The sequence below is a fragment of the Giraffa tippelskirchi genome, chromosome 9 (genome assembly GCF_054371585.1).
Source record: "Giraffa tippelskirchi isolate mGirTip1 chromosome 9, T2T-mGirTip1v1.2.pri, whole genome shotgun sequence".
In the NCBI taxonomy this organism is placed as follows: domain Eukaryota; kingdom Metazoa; phylum Chordata; class Mammalia; order Artiodactyla; family Giraffidae; genus Giraffa; species Giraffa tippelskirchi.
Window position 1 is genome coordinate 127,972,036 of NC_137283.1, and position 17,860 is coordinate 127,989,895.

The following is a 17,860-nucleotide window of genomic DNA, read 5'->3' on the forward strand; positions in this document are numbered from 1 at the left end:
TACCCACTCCAGCATTCTTGGGCTTTCCTGGTGACTCAGACAGTAAAGAATCCACCTGCAGTGCAGGAGACCCTGGTTCGATCACTGAGTTGGGAAGATCCCCTGGAGGAGGGCGTGGCAACCCACTCCAGTATACATGCCTGGGGAATCCCCATGGACAGAGGAGCCTGGCAGGCTACAGTCTATGGAGTCACAAAGAGTCAGACACAACTGAGAAACTAAGCACAGCACAAGTCTCTGCAAACTGCACAATTTCATTTCTTTTTATGGCTGAGTAATATTCCATTGTCTATATATATACCACCTCTTTATCGATACATTCCTCTGTTGATGGATATTTAGGTTGCTTCCACGTCCTGGCCATTGTCAATAGTGTTGCAATGAATATTAGGGTGCATGTATCTTTTTGAATTATGATTTTCTCTGGGTATACGCCCAGGAATAGGATTGTTGGATCATAGGGTAGTTCTATTTTTAGTTTCTTAAGAAATCTCCATGCTGTTCTCCACAGTAGCTGTATCGATTTACATTCCCAATAACAGTGTAAGAGGGTTTCCATACCTCCACATCCTCTCCAGCATTTATTGTTTGTAGATTTTTTGGTGATGGCCTTCTGATTGGTGTGAAGTGATACCTCATTGTAGTTTTGATTTGCATTTCTCTTATAATTAGTGATGTTGAGCATTTTTTCATGTGTACCCCAGGGAGTTTTAAAAGTTGGTTTCTTATCTGCTGGTCATGGCTTTGGTGTAACTCTAGATGAAATAAAAAATGGAATAAACTAGATATCCTTTCTCAAAGACCATATGGTTGTTCACATGGGATTTTAAAAAATGTGTCTTTTGTTTAAAAAATGTGTTAGGTCAGAAGCACAACCACAAGAATTTTCTGATTCATCAGCACGCTCAAAGATAGTCACCCATCCGATAACTCAGATGGACTGTGAGATAAAGGTCCAAGCCTTTAATATGAAGAATATGATTCCTCCCTATCCTCCTTTCTACACTGAAGATGCTATCAGTATTTAAAGGACCAAGATATTTTATTGTCAAATAAGATTCTCTTTCTTCTTTCATTCTGATAAGCTCCTTCCTAAAACATTAGTCCAAGAGTTCCTTAACTCAACCTGCAGACCAAGTCAGTTCCAGAGGAGAACACAAAGATCAAGTGATGTCGATCGTCTAAGAACTGGAGCAAACTAAAACGCTTTACTTTGGAAGACATTTTCAAGTGACTACTTTAATCATATAGAATTTTGCTAATTAAACAGCCAATTTAAATGCCAACTCTACTAACTGAATTTTGAGTTACATTTAATTTTAATTGTTTCTGTCCTCTAAAAATATACATCAGAGCTTTTTAATTTTAATTCCACATTTTACACAGTAGTTAACTCTCCCACACAGCCAGCTCCAACAGTCACAGAAGCAGAAATAAGCGCTTGCTTAGGGTACTGTTTTCCAGTTTCAAGTTTATTAAAAGTTCATCTGTTGAACTGTTTAGATTAAGTACTACCCTTTACTGTATCTTACTCATCTGACGAAAGCCAAACAGATAGTGTGGTCTGTATGAATGCTATCATGGTCGAATTCTGACTTGACATAGTCCTTTTCTGACTTTAAATAGTTTTTTCTCTATTAAAAACAGTCCTGCCTCTTCATCTTGATTGCTAAGTCAATTTCCTAGTTCTGTCTTCATTTGTTCATTTCAAAAATGTACTGAAAATCTTCTTCTTAGCTATGTGGCCTTAGGCAAATCACAGTGCATTACAGAGCCTCAGATTTTTTACCTTTGAAATAAGAAAAGTTTTCTAGGTTTGTTGAGAAGTCCTCAAACCGGATGATGAAAAGGAAAGTAGTTTGCAATCTTTCAATGGCTGTAGAAATACCATTATCAATACAACCACTAACTCCCGGATACTGAACAATCAGTATTGCAGAGTTCAGAGAAGGAAGCAAGTGCGACTTGAGGAGTGAGAGATGAAAGTGGGGAGACAGAGGACTTGTGCTGAGTCATGGTGGAAGAAGAGGATTGAAATATATGGAGAGGAGGGACTTCCCTGGTGGTCCAGTGGCTAAGACTTTGCATTCCCAATGCCGGGGGCCTGGGTTCGATCTGTGGTCAGGAACTAGATCCCACATGCCACAACTGAAAAATCCTACATGCCGCAACTAAGACCCGGTTCACCCAAATAGTTGAATACATTAATAAGTCAATATATATTTTTAAAAATATAAATATATGGAGAGGAAAGGAGAGGGCAACTCAGAACTGTAAGATCTCTCTTGAAGAAAATACACACAGATGGAACTGCACAACTCATGTTGGCTGGCTCTGAAGCAGGTTGTTGACCTGGGTGGACTGAGGAATAAACTTGAAAAGTAGATTCGGATCAAGCAGAGAGTCTTTTCGTTGACAAAGACCTTGAATCTTGATTAGGACATGGTAGGATAGGGTTGGTATTTTCAGAAGACTCCTCTGGCAAGAAGGGTGAGTGACTAGATTCACAAACACTGGTTAGAGGGCTGCCATGTTCTAATCCTGGTGAGAAGAAACAAAAGCCTGAACTCTATGAGAGCAGTGGGGTAAGAAAAAGAAATGGTACAGGAGAGAAGCGGAAAACCCTCGTGGTCATCAGCGTACCACTGCTGCCACCAACAGAAGCACAAAAGCCATGGCAACGCAAGAGAGCAGCATGGATTTGGCAGGGCAGATAGAGGGAGACGTGGACAATGACTCCAACTTTAGAGTTTCACTGACTAGGAAAATTACATCCTCAACAGGCAAGATGGTACTTTTCTAGTCTAGAGGGATGGGGGCTTTCATGGTGGATATATTGAGTTTGAGGTGAAAGCTGCATGTATGAGTGAAAGGCTCAGGACTCTGTCCTTGCATCCCTTGCTTTGACAGTTATGTCCTTGTAATATTGAACTGTTGTAGTCTCTTTCTTGCATGCACCATGCTGTCATACTTTCATGCCTTTTCTCTTGCCCTCCCCACCTTTATTTTTATATTTTCCTTAAGTCAGGCTTGTTCAGTCACTAAGTCTGAAGGTCAGACTCTTTGTGATCCCATGGACTGCAGCATGACAGGCTTCTGTCCTCTATCTTCTGGAGTTTGCTCAAATTCAAGTCCATTGAGTCGATGATGCTACCTAACCATCTCACCCTCTGCTGCCCACATCTCCTTTTGCCTTCAATCTTTCCCAGCATCAGGGTCTTTTCCTCAAGTGGCCAAAGTATTGGAGCTTCAGCTTTGGCATCAGTCCTTGCAATGAATAAAATCAGACTTAGTGATGTATAATTGACATACAGTAAAATCCATCATTTCCAGATTATGCTATGAGTATCAACAAAAGCATAAAGTCATAGAAGGACTTCCCTGGTGGTTCAGAGATTAAGATGCTGTGCTTCCAATGCAGGTTTGATCCCTGGTCAGGGAACTAAGATCCCACATGTGACAGGGCAATAAGCCCATGTGCTGCAATTAGCGGAGAAGATGATGGCACCCCACTCCAATACCCTTGCCTGGAAAATCCCATGGACGGAGGAGCCTGGTAGGCTGCAATCCATGGGGTCGCAAAGAGTCAGACATGACTGAGCAACTTCACTTTCATGCATTGGAGAAGGAAATGGCAACCCACTCCAGTGTTCTTGCCTGGAGAATCCCAGGGATGGGGGAGCCTGGTGGGCTGCCGTCTATGGGGTCGCACAGAGTTGGACACAACTGAAGCAACTTAGCAGCAGCAGCAGCAGCAGCAGCCGCAATTAGAGAAGCCTGTGGATCCCAGTGAAAGAGCCCACTCACTGTCATGAAGCCTCAGCCCAGCCAAAAATTTTTTAAAAAGTAAATGATCACATAACCACCCCTACACTCAAACAGAAAATTTCTTCTGTGTTTCTCTGGAGTCAAACTCCTCACCCTATTTCCAAAACTCTGATGTCTGTCCCTATAGTTTTGCCTTTTCCAGAATCACACATTTTGTGCCAGACTTCCTTACTTAGCCTAATGATTTTGAGATTCACTCCTGCTTTACAGGTACCAACAGTTTGTTTCTTTTTATTGTTGAATAGAATTCTTATGTATGGAGGTGCCATACTTTGCATATATATTCACCAGTTGAAGAACAACTGAATTATTTCTAGCTTTTGGCTATTATGCTTCAAGCTTTGAAAAACCTTCACCTGCAGGTCTTTGCACGGACATAATTTCTCTTGGATAAATACCTAGGAGAGGGATTGTTGGATCACAACATAAATATATATTTAATGTTACAAGAAACTGGCAAACTGTTTTCTAAAATGACAATACCATTGGTATTCCCACTAACCATGAGTGAGGGTTCCAGTGGATGTTTGGGGTGCCTTCTCTCCCTCCGCTACTTCCTCCCACTGCCCACCACGTTGTTATGCTGTTAACCACCCTACGGAGAAGACTGTGTTATAAATATCCTGTCTGAACAACAGGTAATGAAGAATTGAGGCTTGCCAGCAACCATGTACATGAGTTAGGAAATCGGTTCTCTGCCCTAGTTGAGCCTTGAGATGACTGCAACCACGTGTGACAGCTGGGCTGCAGTCTCAAGAGAGACCTTGATTCAGATTCACCCAACTAAGATGGTCCCAGATTTCCGACCCACGGAAACTGTGTGAGGTAACAAATGTTTGTTGTTTTAAGCTCCAGACTTTGAGGTATTTGGTTACACAGCAATGTCTAGTTAGTGCACTGACTGAAACAAGACCCTGGTGTGAAGCTCAGGGGAGAGGTCCTGTCTGGAAGAGAGATTTCACATGAAACTATGAGAGAGGGTAAGACTCGATTGCTTTATGCTTGAGGTCAGAGCTTCCAACCTTTCTAGGACCCGATCCAGCATGTCTGCATCACAAAGGATATAAATGATTTTCAAAGCAAAAGAAATTGTTAAAAATACAGTACTTGATGGGTAGGGAGAGGGAGTGACATACTCAATAACGATTGTATCCTCTCAATTCTCTGAACTTGTTTTTTTTTTTTTTTTTTTAATTTTGGTAACTCCACACAGCATGAGGGATTTTAGCTCCCTGACCAAGGATTGAGCATTCTTTGGCATTGCCTTTCTTTGGGATTGGAATGAAAACTGACCTTTTCTAGTCCTGTGGCCACTGCTGAGTTTTCCAAATTTGTTGTCATATTGAGTGCAGCACTTTCACAGCATCATCTTCTAGGATTTAAAATAGCTCAGCTGAAATTCCATCACCTCCACTAGCTTTGTTCGTAGGGATGCTTCCTAAGGCCCACGTGACTTTGCATTCCAGGATGTCTGGCTCTAGGTGAGTGATCACATCATCGTGATTTACTGAGTTGTCAAGATCTTTTTTGTATAGTACTTCCGTGTATTCTTGCCGCCTTTTCTTAATATCTTTGTCTTCTGTTAGATCCATACCATTTCTGTCCTTTATTGTGCCCATCTTTGCATGAAATGTTCCCCTGGTATCTCTAATTTTCTTGAAGAGATCTCTAGTCTTTCCCATTCTGTTGTTTTCCTCTATTTCTTTATACTGATCACTGAGGAAGGCTTTTTTATCTCTCCCTGCTATTCTTTGGAACTCTGCATTCAAATGAGTATATCTTTCCTTTTCTCCTTTGCCTTTAGCTTCTCTTCTTTCCTCATGTATTTGTAAGGCCTCCTCAGACAACCGTTTTGCCTTTTGCATGTCTTTTTCTTGGGGATGGTTTTGATCACTGCCTCCTGTACAATGTCACGAACCTCTGTCCATAGTTCTTCAGGTGCTCTCTGAGATCTAATCCCTTGAATCTATTTGTCACTTTCACTGTATAATCATAAGGGATTTGATTTAGGTCATACCTGAATGGTCCAGTGGTTTTCCCTGCTTTCTTCAATTTAAGTCTGAATTTTGCAAGAAGGAGTTCATGATCTGAGCCACAGTCAGCTCCCGATCTTGTTTTTACTGACTGTAGAGAGCTTCTCCATCTTTGGCTGCAAAGAATATAATCAATCTGATTTCGGTATTGACCACCTGGTGATGTCCATGTGTAGAGTCGTCTCGTGTTGTTGTAAGAGAGTGTTTGCTATGACCCATGTGTTCTCTTGGCAAAACTCTGTTAGCCTTTGCTCTGCTTCTTTTTGTATTCCAAGGCCAAACCTGCCTGTTATTCCGGGTATCTCTTGACTTCCTACTTCTGCATTCCAGTCCCCTATGAAGAAAGGGACATCTTTTTTTGGTGTTAGTTCTAGAAGGTCTTGTAAGTCATCATAGAACTTTTCAACTTCGGCTTCTTTGGCATTGGTGATTGGAGCATAGACTTGTATTACTCTAATATTGAATGGTTTGTCTTGGAAATGAACAGAGATCATTTGGTCATTTTTGATTCTTGCCCACAGTAGTAGATATAATGGTCATCTGAATTAAATTTGCACATTCCAGTCCACTTTAGTTCACTGATTCCTAAAGTGTCAATGTTCACTCTTGCTGCTTCCTGTTTGACCACTGCCAATTTACCTTGATTCATGGACCTAACATTCCAGATTCCTATGCAATATTGTTCTTTACAGCATCTGACTTTACTTCCATCACCAGTCACGTCCACAACTGGGCATTGTTTTTGCTTTGGCTCCATCTCCTCATCTTTCTGGAGTTATTTCTCCACTCTTCTCCAGTAGTATATTGGGCACCTACTGACCTGGGGAGTTCACCTTTCAGTGTCCTATCTTTTTGCCTTTTCATACTGTTCATGGGATTCGCAAGGCAAAAGTACTCAAGTGGTTTGCCATTCTCTTCTACAGTGGACCACATTTTGTCAGAACTCTCCACCATGACCCATCCATCTTGGGTGGCCCGACATGGCATAGCTCATACTTTCATTGAGTTAGACAAGGATGTGGTCCACGTCATCAGTTTGGTGAATTTTCTGTGATTATGGTATTCATTCTGTGATGAATAAGGATAAAAAGCTTATGGAAGCTTCCTGATAGGAGAGACTGACTGTGGGGAAAACTGGCTCTTGTTCTGATGGGAGGGGTCATGCTCAGTAAATCTTTAATTCAATTTTCTGTTGATGGGTGGGGCTATGTTCCCTCCCTGTTATTTGGCCTGAGGCCAAACTGTCGACCCATGCCCCCACTGGAAACTCCTGGATACTCACAGGCAAAACTGACTCAGTCTATTCTGGGGACACTGCTCCTTTCTCCCGGCCCCTGGTGCACACATGGTTTTGTTTGTGCCCTCCAAAAGTCTGTCTCCCCAGTCCTGTAGAAGTTCAGTTCAGTTCAGTTCAGTTCAGTCCCTCAGTCATGTCCGACTCTTTGCAACCCCATAAATCGCAGCACACCAGGCCTCCCTGTCCATCACCAACTCCCGGAGTTTACCCTAACCCATGTCCATCGAGTCGGTGATGCCATCCAACCATCTCATCCTCTGTCGTCCCCTTCTCCTCCCGCCCCCAATCCTACCCAGCATTAGGGTCTTTTCCAATGAGTCAACTCTTCGCATGAGGTGGCCAAAATATTGGAGTTCCAGCTTCAACATCAGTCCTTCCAATGAACACCCAGGACTGATCTCCTTTAGGATGGATTGATTGGATCTCCTTGCAGTCCAAGGGACACTCAAGAGTCTTCTCCAACATCACAGTTCAAAAGCATCAATTCTTCGGTGCTCAGCTTTCTTCACCGTCCAACTCTCACATCCATACATGACCACTGGAAAAACCATAGCCTTGACTAGACGGACCTTTGTTGGCAAAGTAATGTCTCTGCTTTTAAATATGCTATCTAGGTTAGTCATAACCTTCCTTCCAAGGAGTAAGCGTCTTTTAATTTCATGGCTGCAATCACCACCAGCAGTGATTTTGGAGCCCAGAAAAATAAAGTCTGACACTGTTTCCACTGTTTCCCCATCTATTTCCCATGAAGTGATGGGACCAGATGCCATGATCTTCGTTTTCTGAACGTTGAGCTTTAAGCCAACTTTTTCACTCTCCTCTTTCACTTTCATCAAGAGGCTCTTTAGTTCTTCTTCACTTTCTGCCATAGGGTGGTGTCATCTGCATATCTGAGGTTATTGATATTTCTCCCGGCAATCTTGATTCCAGCTTGTGTTTCTTTCAGCCCAGCGTTTCTCATGATGTACTCTGCATATAAGTTAAATAAGCAGGGCAACAATATACAGCCTTGACGTACTCCTTTTCCTATTTGGAACCAGTCTGTTGTTCCATGTCCAGTTCTAACTGTTGCTTTCTGACCTGCATACAGGTTTCTCAAGAGACAGGTCAGATGGTCTGATATTCCCATCTCTTTCAGAATTTTCCACAGTTTATTGTGATCCACACAGTCAAAGGCTTTGGCATAGTCAATAAAGCAGAAATAGATGTTTTTCTGGAACTCTCTTGCTTTTTCGATGATCCAGCGGATGTTGGCAATTTGATCTCTGGTTCCTCTGCTTTTTCTAAAACCAGCTTGAACATCTGGAAGTTCACAGTTCACGTATTGCTGAAGCCTGGCTTGGAGAATTTTGAGCATTACTTTACTAGTGTGTGAGATGAGTGCAATTGTGCGGTAGTTTGAGCATTCTTTGGCATTGTCTTTCTTTGGGATTGGAATGAAAACTGACCTTTTCCAGTCCTGTGGCCACTGCTGAGTTTTCCAAATTTGCTGACATATTGAGTGCAGCACTTTCACAGCATCATCTTTCAGGATTTAAAATAGCTCAACTGGAATTCCATCACCTCCACTAGCTTTGTTCATAATGATGCTTTCTAAGGCCCACTTGAAGTTCTGCAATCAAATCCCACTGGCCTCCAAAGTCAAATTCCCTTGGGATTCTCAGTCCCTTTGCAGGATCCCCAGGTTGGAAAATCTGTTATGTATCCTAGAACTTTCTTAACAGTGTGAGAATTTCTTTGGTATAATTGCTCTGCAGTTTCTGGGTCATCTGCTTGGTGGTTCTATGGTGGGTAATGCTGTGTGACCCAGGTCTACTGCAGCCAAAGCCCCTGCTCCCTGGCAGGCCACTACTGACCCATGCCTCTGCAGGAGACACTCAAACACTCAAAGGCCCGTCTGGCTCAGTCCCTGTGGGGTCTCTGGGTCCTGGTGTGCACAAGGTTTTCTTTGAGCCTTTCTTTGAGCCATTGATTCTAAATGCAATTTTGCCCCTCCTACTGTCTTGCTGGGGCTTCTTCTTTGCCCTTGGACATGGGGTATCTTTTTATTGGTGTGATCCAACATTTTCCTGTCAATGGTCATTTAGCAGTAAGTTGCAATTTTGGAGTTCTTGAAAGAGAAGATGAGTGCACGTCCTTCTACATTTATTTATTTAGAAAATACTTATTTATTTGGCTGTATCAGGTCTTACTTGTAGCATGCAGGATCTTCAGTCTTGCATTGTGGCATGTGGAATCTCTGTTGTGGGACTGGGGATTTTTAGTGGTGGCCTGCAGGACTAAGGATTTGAACTCTTAGTCATGGCATGTGGGATCTAGTTCCCTGACCAGGGATCGAACCCCATTTCCCTACTTTGGGAGCAAGGAGTCTTAGCCACTGGATCACCAGGGAATTCTCTTAGGCAGCGCTTAGACTATGAGCTTAGACAGAATCCTTCCACCCTCTTGTTCAACTAGAGCTTGGGGGTCGAGGTGGTTAGGTATGTGGTGAAAGAGTGTCAGGATAATGTTTGTGACAAGGTTTCCTTGTGGCTCAGCTTGTAAATAATCTGCCCGCAATTTGGGAGGCCTGGGTTCGACCACTGGGTTGGGAAGATCCTCTGGAGAAGAGAAAGGCTACCCACTCTAGTATTCTGGCCTGGAGAATTCCATGGACTGTATAGTCCATGGGGTCACAAAGAGTTGGACATGACTGAGTAACTTTCACTTTCCCTCTAAATATACTTTCTGTTGAATTGCAGCCAAGATTTCACACCAGGACAGCCGCACTTCTGGCCCTCCTTATTGAGGGAATCATGGGATACCTGTGACCCACCAAAAGCATCATTCCAAGGACATGTCTTTTACTTAGTGAAAGTGACTATGACTGCCTCCCACCAAGTTCTTCACTGTCTCTGAATCTGTATATGGCCATTGATACAGACACAGAGGGGAAAGACACAATTTTCTGAATGTAGCACCCTTACCTCTCTCAGCAAAATAGCCAAGCCCTTCAGGATGGAGAGGCTTTAGCAAACCCACATCACATCTAATGTCTCCTAAGACTTCAGCAGAATGAGGGTAGGAAGTTCCTTTGGGCTTCATTTTTCTCTTGCCTCACACACAATAAATATAACTAAACCACTCTATCAATTCAATTGCTTCTTTTTTGATTTTTGCACGAAACCCATTTCTTGCGTGAAGCCTTTCATTGATAGTCCACTACCGAAAGCTTTCTGAAATGAAAGTGGGAGGAGGTATGTGCAAAGACAAAAAAAAGGAAAAATGTTAAACAAATTACTTTACACCTGTGAGATTTTCCTCTCTTTCTCTGCAGCATTATTTGCCTCCTCTATTGACATTTCAGGCTAGAGGAAGATTATGCATAATTGTAGCGGCAGTTTCTTTCTCTCTCTGAGGATTCCAGTGACAGAGTCTGTTAGCCAGGGAAACAGGATGTTTGCATTATTGATTAGGCCATGCTGTTTTGACTGAAATAGCAGAAAATATTAGCATGTGTCAAGTTGGCCTGCTTCTTGTCCATCACTTCTGGGGAGAGTTCGTTGCTGCTGCATGTGTTAGACATAACGTCTCAGGTTGTTCTTTCGGGCTGTCAGTCAATTACCTGCTGCTGCTGATTAAAACGCTTATCTTAACTGAGAAACTGTCTGCTGCCAGCCTTTGAGTCTGTGACCATGGGGAGAGTGGTTTGGTGCTTCAGGCTATCTTTATCGCAGATTCCTGGTGCTTGGGGTTCCAGCTGTTGGTGGGAAGTGGAGGCTTGCAGAGCTGAACAAATGACTCTACCATTTTCAATTTAGTTGTGCTACAGGCACAGCTGAAGATGAAACCACATGGTTTTACACCTTAGCTACATGGCTGGTTTGCTAAACGGTGCTGCACAATCACAGTTTGCAAGCTTCGGTACATAAAATGCAAATCTTTTGGTTCAGCTGACTGAGAATTTGATCCAAGAGGTCCCAGATGGGACCCAAGAATCTGTATTTTAAACAAACAGCCTGATCAATCTGATTTAGATGGAACACGGTACAGACTACAAGAAACAACAGCTGCACAACATTAAAGAGTCAAGTTGAGGTTAGGAGTTCTGTCTTCATAGCCTCATGACAAGTCAAAGAAAATATTGAGGGAAAAATCCCAATACTTTTAATTTATAGCAACCAGATTGTTAAAGGTATGATTTATGTTTAATTTCTCTCTTTTTTTTGAGTAAGTAAATTTATTATGGTAATCAGTTTTTAAAAAACCGAAGTATAGTGGATTTATCATGTTGTGTAGAAATAATCTCACAAAGGAAACAAACTTATGGTACCACAGGGGAAAGTGGTGGGGTGGTGGGAGATGGGTAGAGAGGATATAAATAAGGAGTTTGGGATTAGCAGATACAAACTTCTATATATAAAATAGATATACAAAGTTAAAGATAAAATTAACAACTTGAGGAATATTTTTGAATAGGTAGTACAGAAAAATAATCCATAAATGATCTATAATTTATGAAATGATGTTTAGCCTTGCTCAAAATTATATAATTAAAAATTAGATACTCTTTTTCATCTTTTTCACAGAAATTAACATATTTCATGACATCAACTTTGGGGTGGTGATGGAGAAGAGCACTTGAGCAATCTCTAAATAAGTTTAAATAATTCTTTGATTCAGCAATTCTACTTCTCAATGTATCCTAGAACTATAATTGCACATGTAACCAGAACAAGGATAATAATTATAGTACTGCTTATAATAGTAAAAAACTTGGAAATAATCCAAATAATGCTTATTAGAGGGCTGATTAAGTAACTCATGATTCATAATTCTTTGTACTATTTTTTTTCTGCCAAGCCACTTGCAGATTTTATTTCTCCAGTCAGGGATTGAAACCAGGCCCTCCGCAGTGAAAGCACAGTCTTAACAACTAGACCACAAGGAATTTCCTACTGGGTACTATTTTGAAAAGTATGTTTAGATTTGTGTAGTTGGATATGGAAAAAACCACCAAGATACATTGCTAGATTTAAAAAGAGAAGGCAAGACATTCAACAATATGTTTATTATGTTTCTATTTGTATACAGCAACCCCCCATAAAATGTGTTTATGTATTCAGGAAATTTCTGGAAACATCAAGAAATTGTTAAAAGTGGATACCTTTGGGAATGGGAGTGTGTTAAGAAGAAGACTAATTTTTCCTCATAAATACTCTTGTGTTGCTTGAAAATTTAAAATGATGTAATGCATCTTTGGAATTACTGAAGCAAAAGCTGCTGGAAAAAGCAAGGATTTTACATACCTCAGTTGTTCTTCTGATTGAGGCAATATGTTTGTGATCGTCATACTCTGCTATTAGAAAGATTAAATTATGTTTTATAAAACAAATCAACTGAGTATATGAAACATTTACAAAGGTAGTTATTTTGGAAAAAAAAATAGTGGAAATGACAAAATGTCATTAGGAAAGATCCATGCATTTTAGCAGAGCCTGTACGTGCTTCACCAACTCCTGCAGCTGTGGTTGTCTCGTTGCTCAATTGCGTCCAACTCTGTGGCCCGATGAACTGCAGCACACCAGGCTTCCCTGTCCTTGACCATCTCCCGGAGCTTGCTCAAACTCATGTCCATTGAGTTGGTGATGTCATCCAACCACCTCGTCCTCTGTCATCCCCTTTTCCTCCTGCCTTCAATCTTTCCCAGCATCAGGATCTTTTCTAATAAGTCGGCTCTTCACATCAGGTGGCCAAAGTATTGGAGTTTCAGCTTTAACATCAGTCCTTCCAATGAATATTCAGGACTGATTTCCTTTAGGATTGACTGGTTTGATCTCCTTACAGTCACCGTGTCATACTGCTATGAAAAGATGTTGCTGACGCCTGCTCTGTACTATGACATGCTTTCAAGACTTTGCCTAGCAAGGATGGATATTTTCCTTGTCATCTGGAACCAGTTAAGTTAGGGGGTCCCTAGAGAAAGAGAACCAGGAATGGCTATCTAGATATAAAAGAAATGATTTTTCACCTAAGCCATTTTGTGATCTAAAGCTGGCTACAAGCTTGCCCTTAAACAGGCCTCAGCAATTCATAATCTTAAAAAAAATTTCTTTTGTGGCTACACTGGGCCTTTATTGTGGCACATGGGCTTTTTCTAGTTGTGGAGCACAGGCTTAGTTGCCCTACAAAGTGTGGAATCTTCCCAGACCAGCAATAGAACCCATGTCCCCTAGATTGGAAGGCAGATTCTTAGCCATGGAACCACCAGGGAAGTCTCACTTTTTAAAATACTTTTATTAAAAAATGTTTTTTTCTATTTTTTTTCAAATTCTTTTCTCATATAGGTCATTAAGTAATTAATGATCTTAAGGGAAAAAGGAATGCAGGAACAGAGAAAAGGCAAGCAATAGTGTAGTGATAAAACAGAGTTCTAGTTCTTTCTCAAGGGATGTATAATAATACATAATACATAATAATACATACAGTATCTTTGAGTTCTGCAGGAACCAAGGCCCCCACCCATGTGGAGGATGGAATGATTATGTTGACCCTCAGTTCAGTTCAGTCGCTCAGTTGTGTCCGACTCTTTGAGACCCCATGGACTGCAGCGTGCCAGGCCTCCCTGTCCATCACCAACTCCTGGAGTTTACTCAAACTCATGTCCATTGAGTCAGTGATACCATCCAACCATCTCATTCTCTGTCATTCTCTTCTCCCAACTTCAATCTTTCCCAGCATCAGGGTCTTTTCAAAAGAGCCAGCTCTTTGCATCAAATGGCCAAAGTATTGGAGCATCAGCTTCAACATCAGTCCTTCCAATGGATATTCAGGACTGATTTCCTTTGGGATGGACTGGTTGGATCTCCTTGCAGTCCAAGGGACTCTCAAGAGTCTTCTCCAACACCACAGTTCAAAAGCATCAGTTCTTCAGTTGCTCAGCCTTCTTTATAGTCCACCTGTCACATCCATACATGATTACTGGAAAAACCATAGCTTTGACTAGACAGACCTTTGCTGGTAATGTAATGTCTCTGCTTTTCAATATGCTGTCTAGGTTGGTCATAACTTTTCTTCCAAAGAGCAAGCGTCTTTTAATTTCATGGCTGCAGTCACCATCTGCTGTGATTTTGGAGCCCCCCCAAAATAAAACCTCTTACTATTTCCATTGTTTCCCCATCTATTTGCCATGAAGTGATGGGACCAGATGCCATAATCTTAGTTTTCTGAATGTTGAGTTTAAGCCAACTTTTTCACTCTCCTCTTTCACTTTCATCAAGAGGCTCTTTTCTTTAGTTCTTCTTTACTTTCTGCCATAAGGGTGGTGTCATCTGCATATCTGAGGTTATTGATATTTCTCCCTGCAATCTTGATTCCAGCTTGTGCTTCCTCCAGCGTGGCATTTCGCATGATGTACTCTGCATATAAGTTAAATAAGCAGGGTGACAATATACAGCCTTGAAGTACTCCTTTCCCAATTTGGAACCAGTCTGTTGTTCCGTGTCCACTTCTAACTGTTGCTTCCTGACCTGCATACTTGTTGATCCTCCTGACTTCAATCAACTAAAGCTAGGACTCTATCAACCTCTGCCCCAATTCTATGCTGAGTTCAAGGTCCTTCATGAATAAGCACATGCCCTTAACTTAAAACTTCCCCAATTTTGCCTTTTGGGAAGACACTGCTTTGGGAAAGATCCGTGTGTTCTCTTTACTTGTTGCAAGTTATAATAAATACTTCCTTCTCCTAATCTTCAGTTTGGTTGCGTGTAGTGGCTCAACATCCACCAAGAGGCAAATCCAGTTATCAGGTAACAATCCTAGTGTCTTTAGCCAGTCTACCTCTTTGTAATGGGCACTGTGGATTTTAGCAACAGAGATGGTGTCTGGTGTTAGGCATTAAGTTGTGTCCCACTTTTTGTGACTTCATGGACTGTAGCCTGCCAAGCTTCTGTCCATGGAATTCTCCAGGCAAGAATATTGCAGTACCTTGCTATTTCCTTCTCCAGGGGATCTTCCTAACCCAGGGATTGAACCCAGGTCTCCTGCATTGCAGGTGAATTCTTTACTGCCTGAGCCACCAGGGAAGCCCCTTAGCAACTGAGAGGCAACAGTAAATGAATGCGAGATCTGGACACCTCCCCCATCAGCCCTACAAGTTATCCAAAGAAGGGGGGAAATAAAGCTGCCAGGTATGGGATAGTCCTGTCAATAATATGTGGAAGCAACTACATAAAATTGTTTGACTTAAAAATGTTTTTGCTAATAGTGCTTCACCCAATTATAAATAAAAATTGTATTTTCCCAGTTAACTAAAATTTAATTTCCCCAATTATAATTAAAAGTAATATGTGTTCTATACTTTAAAAAGTATAGAAAAGTATAATTTATACTATATTAACAGAAAGATGTTTCTCTAAACTCTGAGGACAAAGGCAGAGTTTCCTCCAATTTTATATTCTGTTCATTGTTTTAAGGAGAATTTGGACAGGGATGGGAAGTTAATGTATTTACTCATGTATACATAGGCTATGTGTAGAAACATATATAAGGAATTGGAAACATCACTACAGAATAGAGAAATTGGGATCTGGGGTCAGGGAGCGGTCATATGTAGAAGGAATTGTTTTATTTTTTTTTAATTCATTTATTTTTAACTGGATAATAATTACTTTAAAATATTGTGTTGGCTTCTGCCATACATCAGCATGAATCAGCCATAGGTATATATATGTCCCCTCCCGCTTGTACCTACAACCCACCTCCCAGAAGGGATTATTTTTGACAACTCTTTCGTATAGTTTATTTTGCCACATTGCGTTAAAAAACTGTAAACTCTAAAAATACTATAAAATGTTCATATGAATCCCCTAATATTCTTAATTCTTACATAGAAACATGTGAAATAAAAATAGAATCTATAACTAATCATAAACCAAATGAAAATACTTTAATAAGATCACACAAGAAACATAAATTCTACTTAATTTTCCAGATACGAAAGAAGTTTTGAAAAAAGGTGCAAATGGAGGGGAGAGACTAAGATAATGGAAAGTAAAATGACTGAATGACTGTAAGGGAGGGAGGGAAAAGGAATTTTTCCATAAGACATGAAAGGCTTTCTTCTCCTAAAGCTATAAAGGTTCTAGATTTCCAAAATAAGCCTGCTACTTTGAAAATACACTGCCAATCCTTTGAGATTTAAATGGCAGAAATTCATGAAGAATGGTAATACCAATCATCACCAGGAAAAGGTGAATAGGGGATTTACCTGGTGGTCCAGTGGCTAAGACTCTGCACTTCCAATGCAGGAGACCGGGTCTAATCCCTGGTCAGGGCCCTAGATCCCTTGTTCTGCTAAAGATCCTGCACATCCCACAACTATGACCCAGCACAGCCATAATATATATATCTTTTAAAGGTGAATGGATAGAAGAAACTATGGAAGGAGAGTATGGAAATCTGAAAAAGGTGGAAGAACTGAAACTGAAGGAGGAAACAGACAGAACAGGCTCCATCTTGAAAGCAGGACTCCATCTTGGGGCGGACTGTGAACTTTGACCTATATGCCCAGTATCTATGGAAAAGACATACCAACTGGAAACCCCCCCCCCATGGAAGAGCCCCAGGGCTTGTACCTAGACTCTCCATCGCCCAAAGAAATACCCTAATTATCTGTGTAACTGAATAGAATCATAAATTCTATTATGCTTATTGAGGTATGACCACAGGCCTATTGATAATTGTCCACTGTTAACCACCTAGGCTTAAGGCATGTGAATCACGGGTTAACTTTGATTGTGTCTTTCTTTTCCTTTGTTCAGACTAGTTTCAGGGAATTTGAGGAGGTGGGTTTGGGCACGTACACTTAGGGTATATAAGGTTTTCACAGAAACTGGTCAGGGTCCTGGCTAAGAGGAGACTCTGCCTTGGGCCCGCCTGTGTAATAAACTGCACTCCACTATCTGCATTGTCCTTCTGAGTGAGTTTGTTTCCCGGAACGCGTGGCTACAACAAAACAAATCAACTTATTGGAGATAATAAGCCACAGAACAACTTTGTTTTCTTTGGTCCATTTCTTCATGTTAAATGAGAGTTGCTTTTTTGTGTTTACAGGGATCTTCCCCCTGGGAAGTATTTGGTAGTTTGTGTCTAAGTTCTTACAGAAATGTCACTAAGCAGAGTAGATGGAGGCAGGAATGTTTTTTAGGATCACAACCCTAAAGGCAAGATAGAAGCAGCCCTAATAAGAGCCTGAGGCTCTTGGTGAATTTTAGAAATACAACGTATTGGGAATCTTGGAGCAAAATGTTCCACAGATGGCAAGCTGTGACATTTAAGTATTTTTCTGTTTGGGAAGAAACTGAGCTTTACAAATCAAAGTGAGGGGGAAAAGGCACAAATATTGAGAACCAATCAGTCCTTCTCAGCATCGCCTTATACCTTCTCCATGCATCCTTATTAAAACCTGATGCACGTTTAATTTGAGAAAAGTCTAAATACGTGTATGTTTTCTTTTTCTGTTTTCTACTGGGATAATGTTGTAAGGCTAGAAATGCTCTGTATCTAGAATCTGAATTTTACAGCTCTGCTTTTTTAAGTAAACATCAGGTACTTAGCTAATTAAATGTAATACTTGCAGGATCTTGTTTAGAGGAAAGTGTCAACTTTCAGGATGTTGTGTATAAGTCTTGATAAAATTATGTAGAAAATAACAGAGTACTCT